Here is a 15,546-nt window from a genome sequence, read left to right as displayed (position 1 = left end):
GACTGGGAGGGAACTTTTAAACAAAAGGGTTGAGTGGAAATCTTCAGAAAAAAGGCCCACAGATGCAATGCAGGGGCCCAGTGCACAAACGAGCCTAACAGGCATGGTTGAAAGAGAACAATGGGAGCAAGAGGACCATCCAAAAAAGGAGATACTGGATGGGGGCAAAACGGACACGCCACGGGAGGTGGATGACCGAGTAAAGGCAAGCCAGGTGGGAGCGCCGAGCCATGGAAAGAAAACAGCAGGGCGGGCAACAAATCAGGACCTATATTGCCTCTACACAAATGCGAGGAGCCTCAGGGCCAAAATGGGAGAGCTGGAAATTATAGCCAGTCAAAAAGCCCTGGACATAATTGGAATCACAGAAACGTGGTGGGCTGATGATAATAAATGGGATGTGGTCATACCAGGGTACAAACTTTACAGGAGAGACAGGACACACAAGAAGGGTGGAGGAATAGCGCTATACATAAAAGACTCCATACCCTCAACCAAAATGGAAACAGCAGTAAGGTCGGAAGGCTTGGAATCAATATGGGTTAAGCTACCAGGAGGATCTGGAGCAGACATCAAATTGGGTCTATACTATCGTCCGCCTGGCCAATCGGAAGAAATCGACCGGGACCTGGAGACAGAACTGCGGCAGGTATGCAAGAATGGAAGTGTGGTGGTGATGGGAGACTTCAACTACCCTGGGATAGACTGGAGTATCGGGCACTCAAGTTGCGAGAGAGAGACCAAATTCCTGGAAGCCACGAGGGACTGCTTCCTGGAACAGCTGGTCATGGAACCTACACGAGGAGAAGCTACTCTTGATCTAATCTTCAGTGGACTGGGGGGACCTGCAAAGGAAGTAGCGGTATTAGACCCACTGGGAAACAGCGATCACAACATGATCCAGTGCAGACTAGAACTGGGATCATCCAGGGTGAAAAGAACCACAACAACAGCGCTCAACTTCAGAAAAGGGAATTATGATGCAATGAGGAAAATGGTGGGGAAGAAACTCAACGGCAGCACAAGGAAGGTAGAGTCCGTAGAAAGCGCCTGGACTCTGCTCAAGCGTATGGTGCACGAAGCACAGAACCTGTACGTCCCCAGGTTCAGAAAAGAGTGCAAGAAAAATCGAATAAAGAACCCAGCATGGATAACGGCAGCTGTAAAAAAGGCGATCAGTAACAAGAAAGCATCGTTCAAAAAATGGAAACAGGATCAAACGCAGGCCAACCAAAAGGAACACAAGGAAAGCCAGAAGGAGTGCCACCGAGTGGTTAGGAGAGCAAAGAGGGAATATGAAGAGAGACTAGCGGGAGAGGCAAAAAATTTCAAATCATTCTTCAGGTACGTAAAGGGGAAGCAACCAGCGAGGGAGGAAGTGGGGCCCTTGGATGATGGGGATAGAAAGGGAGTAGTGAGGGAGGAAAAAGAAATAGCTGACAAGTTAAATGACTTCTTTACGTCGGTCTTCACGAGGGAGGACACATCCAACATTCCGGAACCAGAGGAAATAGAAAATGGAGATCAAGATAACAAGCTGGTCAAATTAGAGGTGAGCCAGGAGGATGTCCTCAGGCAGATAGACAAGCTAAAGAGCGACAAGTCGCCAGGTCCGGATAGCATTCACCCAAGGGTGCTCAAGGAATTAAGGAATGAAATAGCAGAGACACTTCAGCAAATATGCAACCTATCCCTAAAAACTGGAGAGATCCCGGAGGACTGGAAAATAGCTAATGTCACGCCCATCTTCAAGAAGGGTTCGAGGGGCGACCCGGGAAACTATAGGCCGGTAAGCCTCACATCGGTCCCGGGAAAGATGATGGAGGCACTGATTAAGGACAGCATCTGTGACCATATCAAAAAAAATGGACAGCTAAGGTCGAGCCAGCATGGGTTCTGCAAGGGTAGGTCGTGCCTCACAAACTTGTTGTACTTCTTTGAGGGGGTAAACAACCAGGTGGACAAAGGAGAACCCATAGACATAATTTACCTAGACTTCCAGAAAGCCTTCGATAAGGTACCACATGAGCGGTTGCTCAGGAAGCTATGGAACCATGGGGTGCATGGGGAGGTCCACCGATGGATCAAAAACTGGCTGGCAGACAGGAAGCAGAGGGTTGGTGTAAAGGGCCATTACTCGGACTGGCAAGGGGTCACGAGCGGGGTTCCTCAAGGATCGGTGCTGGGACCGCTCCTGTTTAACATATTCATTGACGACCTGGAGGCGGGAACAAAATGCGAGGTCATCAAATTTGCAGATGACACCAAACTATTCAGCAAGGTTGAAACCACGGTTGACTGCGAGAATCTCCAAAGGGATCTTACGACATTGGAAGAATGGGCGAAAAAGTGGCAAATGAGCTTCAATGTAGGGAAATGCAAGGTCATGCATATAGGGAGAAGGAACCCGATGTTCACTTACAAAATGGGGGGATCAATGCTAGGGGTCAGTAATCTGGAAAGAGACTTGGGAGTGATGGTAGACACGACATTGAAGGCGTCGGCACAATGCGCCACAGCCTCGAGGAAAGCAAACCAAATGTTAGGTATCATTAAGAAGGGTATCTCGACCAGAACGAAGGAAGTCATCCTGCCACTGTACCGGGCTATGGTGCGTCCGCATCTGGAATACTGTGTACAGTACTGGTCACCGTACCTCAAAAAGGACATGGCAATGCTTGAGGGAGTCCAGAGAAGAGCAACTAAACTGATTAAGGGTATGGAAAACCTTACATACACTGACAGACTGAAGAAGCTGGGGCTGTTCTCCCTGGAAAAGCGGAGACTCAGAGGAGATATGATAGAGACCTTCAAGATCCTGAGGGGCATCGAAAAGGTTGACAAAGACAGATTTTTCAATTTGAAAGAAACCACAAGAACAAGGGGTCACTCGATGAAATTGAAGGGGGACAGGTTTAAAACAAACGCAAGGAAGTACTTTTTCACACAGAGGGTGGTGGACACATGGAACACCCTTCCGGAGGCCGTGATAAGAAATAGCACAGTACAGGGTTTCAAGGATGACCTGGATAGGTTCCTGGAAGACAAAGGGATTGAGGGGTACAGATAAGAGCAGTGGAAGGTTTAGAGATAACTGTAGAGGAAGGCAATAAAATTAGTCAGGGACCGCTGACCAGGCAATATGCCTGGTGGGCCGCCGCGTGAGCGGACCGCTGGGCTGGATGGACCTCTGGTCTGCCCCGGCGGAGGCGACTACTTATGTACTTATGTACAAGTCCATAAACTGCTGTTGAGACAGAGATGGGAGAAGCCACTGCTTGCCCTGGAATGCTGCTGCTATTTGGGGTTTTGCCAAGTGCTTGTGACTTGGATTGGTCTCTGCGAAGACGGGATACTGGGTAGATGAACCATTGATCTGACCCAGGAAGGCTATTCATATGTTCTTATCCAGACGACATAGTCACTTCAGCCACACAATTCTCCAAAATGTATTCTCTGTTTAGAAATCAGATATTCCCTCCAACCCTTCTCGTATGCTGGAGGGTCCCCACACATGACAATATTCTGCCTGCTTGTCCTGTAACAGGTATTATCCAAGGACAGCAGGCAGATAATCTCACAACCCTCCCACATCCCCTTTTTAGCTTTTATACGGAAAGGCCCATGCATGCTTAGTACTGTCAGTTCTTTGGTTTCTTAAAATGACAGTTCACTGGACTGTCCATGCCGGGTTCCATGGATGATATCACCCGCACGAGAATATCTGCCTGCTCTCCATGGATAACACCTGCTACAGGTAAGTCACTGTGCTTTCTGCAGCTGTCACCCAATGCAATAAACTGTGTGTTTCTTTGGTGAATGGCGCCTTCTCCTGTGTCTTGAGCACATTTTTTGTAGGCAAAACATTTCTTTAATATATTGGGGGCATTGCGAAACTGTGTGAAAGCTGAGCGCAGAATTCTAATGCACGGTTTCTTATGACAGCCCCTCCGCCGTTCATTTGCACGCCAAGATTCCCAATTCTCCCAACACAAGGGTTTCCACCCTTGCTTTTCGACCTTCATTAGCTGCCCCCTCAACAAAGAATCATCTTTAAGCTTTTCACTATTGTCTTTAAATCGGGGGATGACAGACTGCACACTCAAAGAACCCAACAAACTCAATTCCAGACATCTAGGTGACCAATACATGCAGACATCCTTGGTTCTTTGGGGAGGACGGGATAGAAAGCCTCCCCCCCACTCCCCAAATTAAATATCTAAATAAATAACTTTAATTTGGTGCTTTTATCCCTCCTCCCCTTCCCATGTTGTGTTATCACCACTTTCTATCCTTCGACACCTTTAAAATTCTCCCCTATTCCCCAGGCCATTAGCCAACTTTAACATTGTACAGCCATCGCCCAAGCCCTGGCTCTCATTTTGCAGCTCTGTACTAATAAGTTCATGCTCTCAGACAGCTTCACCCCCACCTTCGTTGCTGCTTAAACATCTGTAAGCTACAGGCTTCATTAACATGGCCTGGTAAATTAGAGGCAGACAGGCATAGAAAATGGAGCGAGGCTGCTAATGAATAGCTTGGAGGTGCTATTTTGACAGGATGTAGAACTGGGAGTTTGTCAGGAATTGTGTCGGTCATTAGCTGGCAATAATTAGGGCTGCCACTACACTGGAGGAATGCCTGGTCCCTGTGAAAAGCCATAAGTCTTAGAAACCAGTCGAAATTCTGTTCAACCTTCTGACTCCATTTCCCACCGACAGTCTCTCGCCTATGTGATACGTAAGGGGAGATGGAACAGGGTAGTAATGGTCCTGAGAGTCCCCAGTATTCCCAGGAAACCAGTCCAGGATCAGGTGGTAGCTCTAAGGAAAACCTCCAGCAATATGCATGGGAGGTATCAGCGCCAGCTCTGTGGGTGTCTGAGCACCCACAATATTTTTGGGACTTCACATGACCACAGCCGCACTACTACTATAGTGGAGTAATAAGGGGGGAGATGGTCCACCCCGGGTGCAGCTCCTCGGGGGGTACTCTGGTCCAGACTCCATTTTCTCCATGCTGCAGCCTGCAAGCTTTGGGCCACTGGCAGCGTAAATGAGCTGAACATGCTGCCAGCAGTGGCCTTGGAAGCTGTTGCTCTGCTGCAATGCCCTGCAGGGACAGGAAGTTGAAGCGGAGGGAAAGCTTCTGGGTTCGCCTGAGGCAGCGTGTTCAACTCAATAACGTTGCTAGCAGCCCAAAGCTTACAAGCGGCAGAGAGAGGTTTGAGAAATGTCCCTCCAGTTGGAGGGAGAGAAGGAGGGTAAAGGAGAAAGCTGCCAAATTGGAAGGAAGGAAGAAGGATCACCAGGGAAGGGAAAGAGATGCCAGGCCATGGGGAAGGGAAGCAGAGGAGAGTCATGGAAGGGGACAGATATGCCAGACCACAGGGTGGGGGATGGGATACAAAAAGGAAGAATGAAGAGAAAGAGATGCCAGACCATAGGGAAGGGAAGCACAGGAGAGAGATGCCAGAGCATGGAGAGGGAAGGGAGAGATTTCCATGCCAGACCATGTGATAGGGGCAGGGAAGAAAAGGGATGAGAAGGGTGAGGAGAGAGAGATGCCAGACATGGGAAAAGGAGAGGGATGGAGAGGAGAGAGATGCCAGTGCAGGTGGGGGCAGATATGGAAGGGAAGGAGATAGAGATACAACTATGGGGAGGAAGAGGAGGGAAAGAGACAGATGCCAGACCATAGATGGGGTAGGAGACAGATGGAAGGGAAATTGAGATACCAGATTGGGAGAGGAAAGGAGAGATGCCAAACCATTTGGGGGAGGAAGGGGACAGAGATGCCAGACCATGGGTTAAGGTTGGTTGGGTGGGAAGAGGAAGGAAAGGAGAGAGACCAGAGTATGAGATGAAGGAAGAAGACAGAAAAAGGAGAGAAATGTAGTTTATGGAAGGGACAATGAGGGCAAATGCCATACAGGGGAGGAGAGATAGCAGATGGAAGGGGCAGTGAAAGAGGGCAGATGCCATATGGAAGGGAGTGAAGAGAAAATGCGGAAAGCAGAAACCAGAAACAACAAAGGTAGAAAAAATAAAATGTTATTTTCTTTAGGATAAAGTAGTATTGTAGCTGTGTAGATAAACATTTATAAATGGAAATGGAAATGGAAATAAGGTGATCTTTTTATTAAACTGAAAGATAGTCAAACATATATTAAAATTAGAGACCAAAACCTCCTTCCTCAGATCAGGACAGAATACCATAACTGCAGTATACTGTACTGACCTGAAGAAGATGGTTTTGGCATCTGAAAGCTAATTGAAAAAAATGTTCAATAAAATGATATTATCTTATCTTCCATCTTTTGTTTCACTTTTATTTCTTAATTACATAAGAACATAAGCAGTGCCTCCGCCGGGTCAGACCATAGGTCCATCCTGCCCGGCAGTCCGCTCCCGCGGCGGCCCAAACAGGTCACGACCTGTCTGAATCACCAGAAGGGGCTCCCCTGCCTCCTTGGCTTCCCGTTGAAGTCCCATCTTCCCATCGAAGTCCTAACCCTCTGGTCTTGCGCATGCACGACCTGGTTGGGTTTCTATACTTATTAGCTTTCTATACTTGTGTTACATCCCAGCTCCTCCCTCAGTATCCCACGATCCCTTTATCCCTCAGGAATTCGTCCAATCCCTGTTTGAATCCCTGTACCGTACTCTGGTGATTGTTGTCTTTTTTTTTTTTCTAATGTACATCTGTTACCTTTATCTTTTGCACAGTATTAGGGGGATTGTTCAGTTCTTGGCAGTTCAGTTTAACTTTTGTCTAAATATTTCTAATTTTAGTTTGTGATTACTTATTCCATTGTAGACAAGGGTTTGTCTGAGTTCTGCATGAATGAAAAAGACATGGTTTTGACAGTGCAGGATCAATTTGTACTAATATGGCATGTTTGGTTTTAGAGTGGGTGTATTGATGTTCTAGTGCTCACTGCAGTGCTTAAAATGTTGTCTTTTCCTAGTTATAACCTTGTGTAACCAAAAATATATTTTTCATATAAAAGGGGGGGGGGGGTATTAAAAATTATCATCCCTGGATATCAAATTTATTAGGTATGCCACTGATAGTCTTAAATTGAATTTGAAAAAAAAAAGTATAATTAATGTTCAGACATGAATAGATACAAAGCCTTTTTTTTATTTTTCTGGATTGGAATTTGTAACCTGTGGGAATGTGCATCTCTTCTCATGACACAGTACAGAGGAAACACATTTCTACTGTTCCACTGTTCTACTACATAGAAGGTTTATCTTCCTTGTCTGCATATCTGTATTTTTAATTTTTAGTTACTTATTCTGTATTTGTTGAGAATCTGTTTTGGTAGCAGTGCAGCTTATTCTGTTTTCCCTTCAGGAGGTGATGGTGTATTTATATTCCAGATCTCAGTGTGATAATTATCAAAGTGCTGCCTCTTTGAGCTCTTCAATAGCATGTCAAGCTTGATTTATAGGTTCTAAGTGTGTTTTTGCAGGATACTGTGGCCGTTGGAGTAAGACTTTACTGCTCCTCAGTGTACTGGATTTTTGTGGTATCATCCCAGTTTGAGGTGAGTTCTGCAAACCTTCAAGTTCAACCAAATGTACCGTATATACTCAAATATAAGTTGATCTGAATATAAGTCGAGACCCCCTTTTTCCCCCCAAAAGGAGGAAAAATGGTTGACTTGAATATAAGTTGGGCAGCTTAATATTCAAGTGTCCTGCCCTGTCAGGCTCTGCACCCACAAAGTCCTCAGATAATTCATGCTGGACCTGCAAATCTTCTCAGGGATCTTTGCGGCATATGATTTTTGAATGCCCTCAATTGCAGAGCTTTTGGAATCCGATTGGGCGCACGATTGCCAAAATGTTCTCTCTCACTGATCCCCTCTCGTTTGATGTTTTAATTCTGGGACCCACTGCACTCGCTGCTCATCTATCTGTGCATCATGACCGCCTTTTGACACTCCTATTGATTCTTACCATCCAACTCATTTTACATAATTGGAAAGATTTTACTAAATTAGATTTCAATCAATGGTGGAACTCCGTTTATCTCCACAGTAAATTTGAACGACATATGGCTGAACGCCATAACTCGATAACAACGTTTGACAAAACTTGGTCGATTTTGGCAAATTTCAACACTTAGACCCTCGACCAACATACAGATCTGTATTTATAGTTTTCTAGTTGACATGTGTGTTTATTTTGTCTTCTATGTCATATTATATTGGCATTTTAATGTCTGCTAACACTATAACATACCTACTTGTACTGATATTAGCATTGAATGTATAATACCATTTTCTTGCTCGACATACTTTCCTCATTCCTCTTAGTTGTTTGTATATTTCGTTTCCATACGAATTTATGATTTGCATACATTGATGATTGTTATAATGTTTTCTGCTTTTATAATTTCTGCTACTACCACCTCTAATTTGTAATTAGATATACATGATGGGTGTCTTCATCCGGCTTAACCTGTGCTTCATTGGAAGCTCTCTTTTTGATTTTGTATTGTTATGCTTTCTAAAACCAATAACATTTTCTTGAACAAAAAAAAAAACCTGTTCATTGATTTTATAAAAACATCTTAACAGAAAGTGCACCAAATTATCCATCAATAATATTCCTTAAAAGCACTTATGTACTATACATGAAATGCAAATATAAACAACCCCCTTCCCTTCCACCCTCTCTGGATTTGTATGAAGAATAGGCAATCTTTAATTTGGCCAGTTCACACAACGATTAAAGCTTTTTAACAAAAGAATCTAAAGGACCCCAGATTCCTATGAATTTTTGCGATTCGTTCACTTTTACTGCTAACATTTTCTCGTATCGGTAATACATACCAAGAGTCTCCCACCAAAACGGCATATTTAACCTATCCCATTTCTTCCAATTTCTTGTAATCATTTGCAAAGCCATAATGAGAAGTTTATCTTTGGAACTACTGAGCGGGCTCCTAATCATAATTGAAGTACCAACAATATTATTCCATATGATAACGGAACAGGAACTTCAAGAATAGAAATTAATTTTGCTCCTTATGGACTTCCAGAACCCAAATGTTAAAGGACAGTGAAATAAAAGATGGTCTAGCGTTCTGATTTCCAATTAAAAATGCCAACATTTATTGGAACGTGTCGAATCTATTTTTTGTAATCTCATTGGAGTCCAAAATACTCTATACATTAAATAATATAAAGCCTGTCTCATAGAGCAGTGGTTCCCAACCCTGTCCTGGAGGAACACCAGGCCAATTGGGTTTTCAGGCTAGCCCTAATGAATATGCATGAAGCAAATTTGCATGCTTATCACTTCCATCATATGCAAATCTCTCTCATGCATATTCATTAGGGCTAGCCTGAAAACCCGATTGGCCTGGTGTTCCTCCAGGACAGGGTTGGGAATCACTGTCATAGAGGCTGAGGCTGTACATCTCACTCTACAATCCCACAGCCTAGGCCAGGGGTGGGCGACTCCGGTCCTCGAGGGCCGGAATCCAGTCGGGTTTTCAGGATTTCCCCAATAAATATGCATGAGATCTGCATGCACTGCATATTCATTGGGGAAATCCTGAAAACCCAACTGGATTCTGGCCCTCGAGGACCGGAGTCGCCCACCCCTGGTCTAGGCCAATGTCAAGCGCATAACTGAGCATCTTCCATAAACCTGTGCGCATAAGCGCTAGGCACACCTGTCCAAGCTCCTCCCTGGTCCACGCCCCCTTTGCAGTTGCATATGGATCTTGTGTACTCAATTTGTAGAATACTAAGGATAGTTACATGTGTAACTGAACAACATAACTATTAACAAAATTGTAAGTTTTATGTTGAACTTGTTGTCCACCGTCCCCATAAATAAATAAAATTAACACCAATGAGCAGCTAATTTACCAATTAAGTTACCCGTGAAAGTGGCATTACTGTATAACCTGTGCCTGTAATTTTGTGCAATGAGCATCAATTTGTCTACGCAAGTTTCTTGGATTAGGGGGATATCGTCTAGGGTTCTTGCGCAATGTGTTCTATCTTTTCACAACACTGCTAATCTGCGGCCTTCCTTTATTTCGCATTCACCGTGTCTGCATTGGCGGTTAGCCCTTTTGCTGCGTCTCCGCGGATGCCATTTTGGAGTACTGTACATGCCGTCTTTTGCTGGGTCCTAGTTGACCTCGGTATCATATTATCTGCCCTGCTGGGCTCTTTTCTTCTGCCCATTTTGCAGTTGATAATAAAGACAAAGAACGTCGGGAACATGAAATATCGTTTTCTTCAAATTTTATTAAAAGACGATACAATCATTCAAAAGCAAGTTCAGTGGAAAGACCAGTAGAGTTTGCAACCGTAGGAGAGCGCTATACCTTACTTACAAAGCACCCAAACATGAAAGGCAAAGAGAGGCTCAGACATAAGTGTTATCTGAATACCAACAGAGAGGATCTCTCTTTTGTCAGCATTCTTCATTAGTATGTTGAAACTCTCTTTACCGTTCCCCCTCCCCCCCCCCCCAGTATCCCCCCGACGTCATTGTTACACTTTAGTCAAGGGTCTGGGTAGCATAGATACTGCATATCACGGGCTTAAGTTGACGTCGCTGCTCCTCGGCAGGGCTTAATTCTGAATTTGCTTCTCCTTATAGTGCAAACACACCTACCATAGAGGTGAACTATGGCTCCTCCCCTCCCCCCCCCCCCCCAACTAAAAAAAAAAGACTCACAGTGCTTTATTAGCACTTGGTAGAAATGTCCTTTGCTGGAGTCTTGCAGGCCTCAGAACATCTAGCAAAGACACGCAGAATATCACACGTACAGACTACTTCTGTCTTGGTTCTTCAATGCTTACGTTTAGCTTGGGCACAGGTAGAGACTAATCGATAAAGCTTAAGGTGATGTATATGTTAGGAATTTCCTTGCTAGGGCTTTTCTCTAAGCAATAAGATATTAACCCCTCTAAATGCAGAAACTCCTTTTAGGTATGTACAATTCTTATTCATAGCTAACAAATTACCCTACAGTTTGCAGCAGAACACACACACAGAAGGACGTGATGATACCGAAGATAAACCACACCCATTAGCACGTTCTCCCACTGGTCACAGAAAGTGTAACAGAGGACTGTTTAGTTCCGTACCATTTCTGACATTAAAATACAAAAAAAATAACATAGATAACTGACAACTTAATTGGTCCGAGAACACAACAGATTCTTTGATGGTAGCGAAAGCTTCTCATGGATCAACATAAGAGTTTTGGAAAAGTGGCGATGTACAGGAGTGTCCAAGCCTACAAGGGGCCTTTTTTTAAGATGCCTGAGAACTACGGAAGTCTTGAAACTCACCTACCATACAACACTAGTACCGATCACAGGTCCCCAGACTCTATACATGGCACACAGATTTGGCCACCGTGATGCTGAGATGCATTTGCAACTGAGTGGGCCAACAAGCCTTTAATGAGCGATAACTGTTCACCAACAGCCAATTACTGACTTTAATTGGAATTTGTGCGTTGCCAAGCTGCATGCTGTTCCGTAACACTGGGCGCTCGCAACTCAAGAGGGGTCATGGGCGTTCTGAAGAGTTGGGCGCATGGTTACAGAATAATGGGTTTGGGCACCAGCATTACACCAGGTTTCTGCAGGTGCAAGTCTGGCATCCAAAGTCAGGGCCTTAAGCGTGTGCCCTTTATAGAATCTCGTTTAGTGCCAATCTTTTTCAGCCCCCATTTCTGAGTGCCATTTATGGAATCCAGCCTTGTATGACTATCCAGAGACCGAGACATTATTCAAACACAAGATTTTGTCGTTGCTTGACTTGCATCATCAGATGAGGTGAAGTTCATTGCCAACTCTTGCCCATGCTATGACCTATAAAATGGCTGTTCAAGGTTTCAGCAGCAATGCCAACCCTAAAGGCTATTCTGGGGTTTTCCCTGGCATTATAGTGACTAGGAGACCACTACTGAAAAGTATGAAGGTTTGATAAAAGGCGTCAAGTCCAATGTCTGCAGATTGTATGAACCTTGGGGGATCTGCAAGAATTGCTAACCTAGTTATGTGGCAGTCGATGCGAGAAGGAATTCAACAACCATTTCACCACATTAAGGAATATCTGCAGAAGAGATAAGCGGTATAAGGCACAGCTGAACAGTACGCATGTGGTCCTGCAGGGATTAAGGGACGGATTCTCAAAACTGCCAGTAAAATCTGGCGAGTCGATGTAGTGGCCATAGTGGGAGCGATTTTACTTTTACAGCCGATTCTTAGCATAATAGCATGCAAATTATATGCGCGCTACTTGTGCGGAGAATCGCAGGTAAAGGGGGGGGGAGGAACTGTGCCTAGCGTTTGCTCATAAGAGTAATTGCTAAGTATAGCTCCTCCCTCCTGTCAAAAATGGGGGGAAAAAAACCCTGGGAGGGGTCTTAGGTACCTGAGCCAATCAGAGCCTAGGCCCTTTTCTGGTTCATCCTGGGATGCTCTGGGAGGGGCCTAAGGTCCTGGTTGGCTCAGATGCTTACAGGGGAGGGGCCAATCAGAGCTTTAGGTCTCTCTCCCAGTGCATCCCAGGATGCACCGGGAAGAGGAAGCTAACCGTTTTTAAGTAGCGGCCTGCCAACCAGAGGGAGTGGGCATCCTTCTGGCCGTCCTTCAATTTAAAGGTGCATGGGGGGCTGTCGGGAAACTCTGGCAGCAGGAGAGAGTGGGCATCCCTCTTGCTGTCCTTCAATTTAAAGGTATGTGTGGTGCAGGGGACGGTAAGAGGGGGTTTTTGGGGGCGGGGGGACCCTGGCGGCAGGAGGGAGTAAGCATCCCTCCTGCTGAATGGGGGCATCGAACGGCACGGGGGATTGAGGGTCTTATTTTTTAATTTGTGGAGGGGGGGTGTCTGAGCTGCCTAGCCTTACTTCCCTGTCAATGCCTGAGTCAATTGGCTACGATAGCTCAGACCCTACCGGAAAATGTAGCACGCAAATGTAGTGCGACAAGGTCAGAGTATCGCCCAGACAGTTTAGGGATTCACCTGGAGTGCTTGTTTTAATATTAATGACCTCATTTTACTACCATTTTACTATTAATGACATTGTTGCACTACATTTGCATGGCAGAATCGGAGGCTGCTAGGAAGCACAGAAAACAGCACGGATGGCCGTTCTGAGAATCAGCCGGTAAAATACTTGGATAGAACTGGTTAAACACACAGTTGTGAGAATCTGGCCCTAAATCATTTGCTTCTCTGCCATACGCATGATCCTTGTGACTTCCTGGTCTTTGTTGGCAAGCTATTGACTGAACTCAGTAATTGTTTGCAGTGGAGTTATTTGCTGAAGATCAAATTGTGCTTTTCCCTGAGCTGCTTTCATCAGCGGTCTTAAGCGTTACACAAACTGAAGCAAGGTCACCCACATGATTCCTTCAACTCAAATCGATTTTCCCTGCCCTGCTCTTCTAATTTACCCCAAATTCTGTGAACATGCAGCATTATTTCGTAACTATACATCTTTGAATTCAATAGGACAGGAGTAGAGAATGACACGGGGACAAATCTGTCCCCATCCCTGTGGGAACACAATTTCCACGTCCCATCCCTGTGACTTTTGTCACTGTCCCTGTCCCATTCCTGTAAGCTCTGCCTTAACCGCATAAACCTCAAACGCTTATGATTTGAAAGTGTTTGAGGCTTGTGCAGCTGAGCTTAGGCATTGGTGGAATGAGGCATTATGACATCATAATATGATAGCTAAAATGTTGCTACTTAGGATTTTAAAGTGTTGAGGCTCATGCATTTGAGGACGGAACTTAGGCATTGGTGGAATGAGGCATTATGACATCACAGTCTGAGCTCTACAATGTTGCTACTTATGATTCTAAAGTGTTTGAGGCTTGTGCAGATGTGGACGGAGCTTAGGCATTGGTGGAATGAGGCATTATGACATCGCAATCTCAGCTCTAGAATGTTGCTACTTATGATTTTAAAGGGTTTGAGGCTTGGGCAGATGAGGACGGAGCTTAGGCATTGGTGGAATGAGGCATTATGACATCACAGTCTGAGCTCTAGAATGTTGCTACTTAGGATTTTAAAACATTTGAGGCTTGTGCAGATGAGGACAGAGCTTAGGCATTGGTGGAATGAGGCATTATGACATCAGAATCTGAGCTCTAGAATGTTGCCACTTATGATTCTAAAGTGTTTGAGGCTTGTGCAGATGAGGACGGAGCTTAGGCATTGGTGGAATGAGGCATTATGACATCACAATATGAGCTCTAGAATGTTGCCACTTAGGATTTTAAAGCGTTTGAGGCTCGTGCAGATGAGGACAGAGCTTGCAGGAATGAGGCAGGGACAGGAAAAGAACTCTCTGGGATGGGATGGGAAAATGAGTTCTGTGAGGTTGAGAAAAATTTGTCTCCGTGTTATTCTCTAAACAGGAGTCAAGGCTATAGGGCAAGAACAGCTTGCATCCGTGTGCATAGAATCCTCCACTGAGACTACAATATCTAGGCCATTAGACAAGATTCACAACATATTCATGGCTTCTTGTTCTGCTTTCTCCTGTAGATGCAGCATTAAATGAAAGAAGCGTGAGCTCATGGCCTGCAGTACGCAGGTAACGCAATGGTTTTAGGTACACAAGGAAGCACCTGTGTTGATGATTAGAGATCAACAAGCATTTTGGAGCTAGTCACAAACGTATTGCTTGCACCACCAACTTTTCATATATGTGAGGGATGTGCACAGGGCAAACCTTTTTCAATTTGCTTTTGGTTCATTTGGCCTTTCCCCTCTCCCCTCCCCCCCACCTCCCCAATTTTCAGATGTTTATTTGGTTACACATTTGATTGAATAAATTTTTTTTAATGCCTATTACCTTTTAACAAGCGCTAATCAACTTAAGCGAGGTTTTGAGGCGCTCGGGGCAGTGGCCCCCCTCACCTCTACACGCTCCTTCCTCCTGCCGCATACGCGCCACTTCCCTTCCCCGTACCTCTGTAACATTCCAGGTGCAAGCAGCAACCTCCAAGCTGCCGTCGTGCCAGCGCCAGCTCTTCCTCTGATGTCACTTCTTAGGGGCGGGTCCATGAAGTGGCGTCAGAGGGAGAGCCAATGCTGGCGCGACGGCAGCTTGGGGGGTTGCTGTTTGCGCCAGAAATGTTACGGAGGTACGGGGGAAGGGAAGCGGTGCGCACCCGTGGCGGGGGTGGGGTGGGGCGGAGAGGATGGGTGACTCAAGACCGTCCCCCTTCCCTTCCTATGCCACTGAGTTAATGTGTATTCAACCAATTTACCGGGATTCATAGACAAAACCGCCAAAGACAAAGGTGCGCGCCGACAACTGAGTGCAAGACAGAAACGCACGCCGAAGAAAAAGAGTGTTTTTAGTGGCTCCGACGGGGGGTTTTGTTGGGGAACCCCCCCCCCCCCCACTTTACTTAATACAGATCACGGCGGCGTTGTGGGGGGTTTGGGGGGTTGTAACCGCCCTCATTATACTGGAAACTTAACTGTTTCCCTGTTTTTTAGGGAAAAAGTGAAGTTTTCAGTAAAA

The sequence above is a fragment of the Geotrypetes seraphini genome, chromosome 7 (assembly GCF_902459505.1).
Source record: "Geotrypetes seraphini chromosome 7, aGeoSer1.1, whole genome shotgun sequence".
Lineage (NCBI taxonomy): Eukaryota > Metazoa > Chordata > Amphibia > Gymnophiona > Dermophiidae > Geotrypetes > Geotrypetes seraphini.
The sequence above is the reverse complement of the archived record's forward strand: the minus strand, read 5'-3'. Positions refer to the sequence as shown.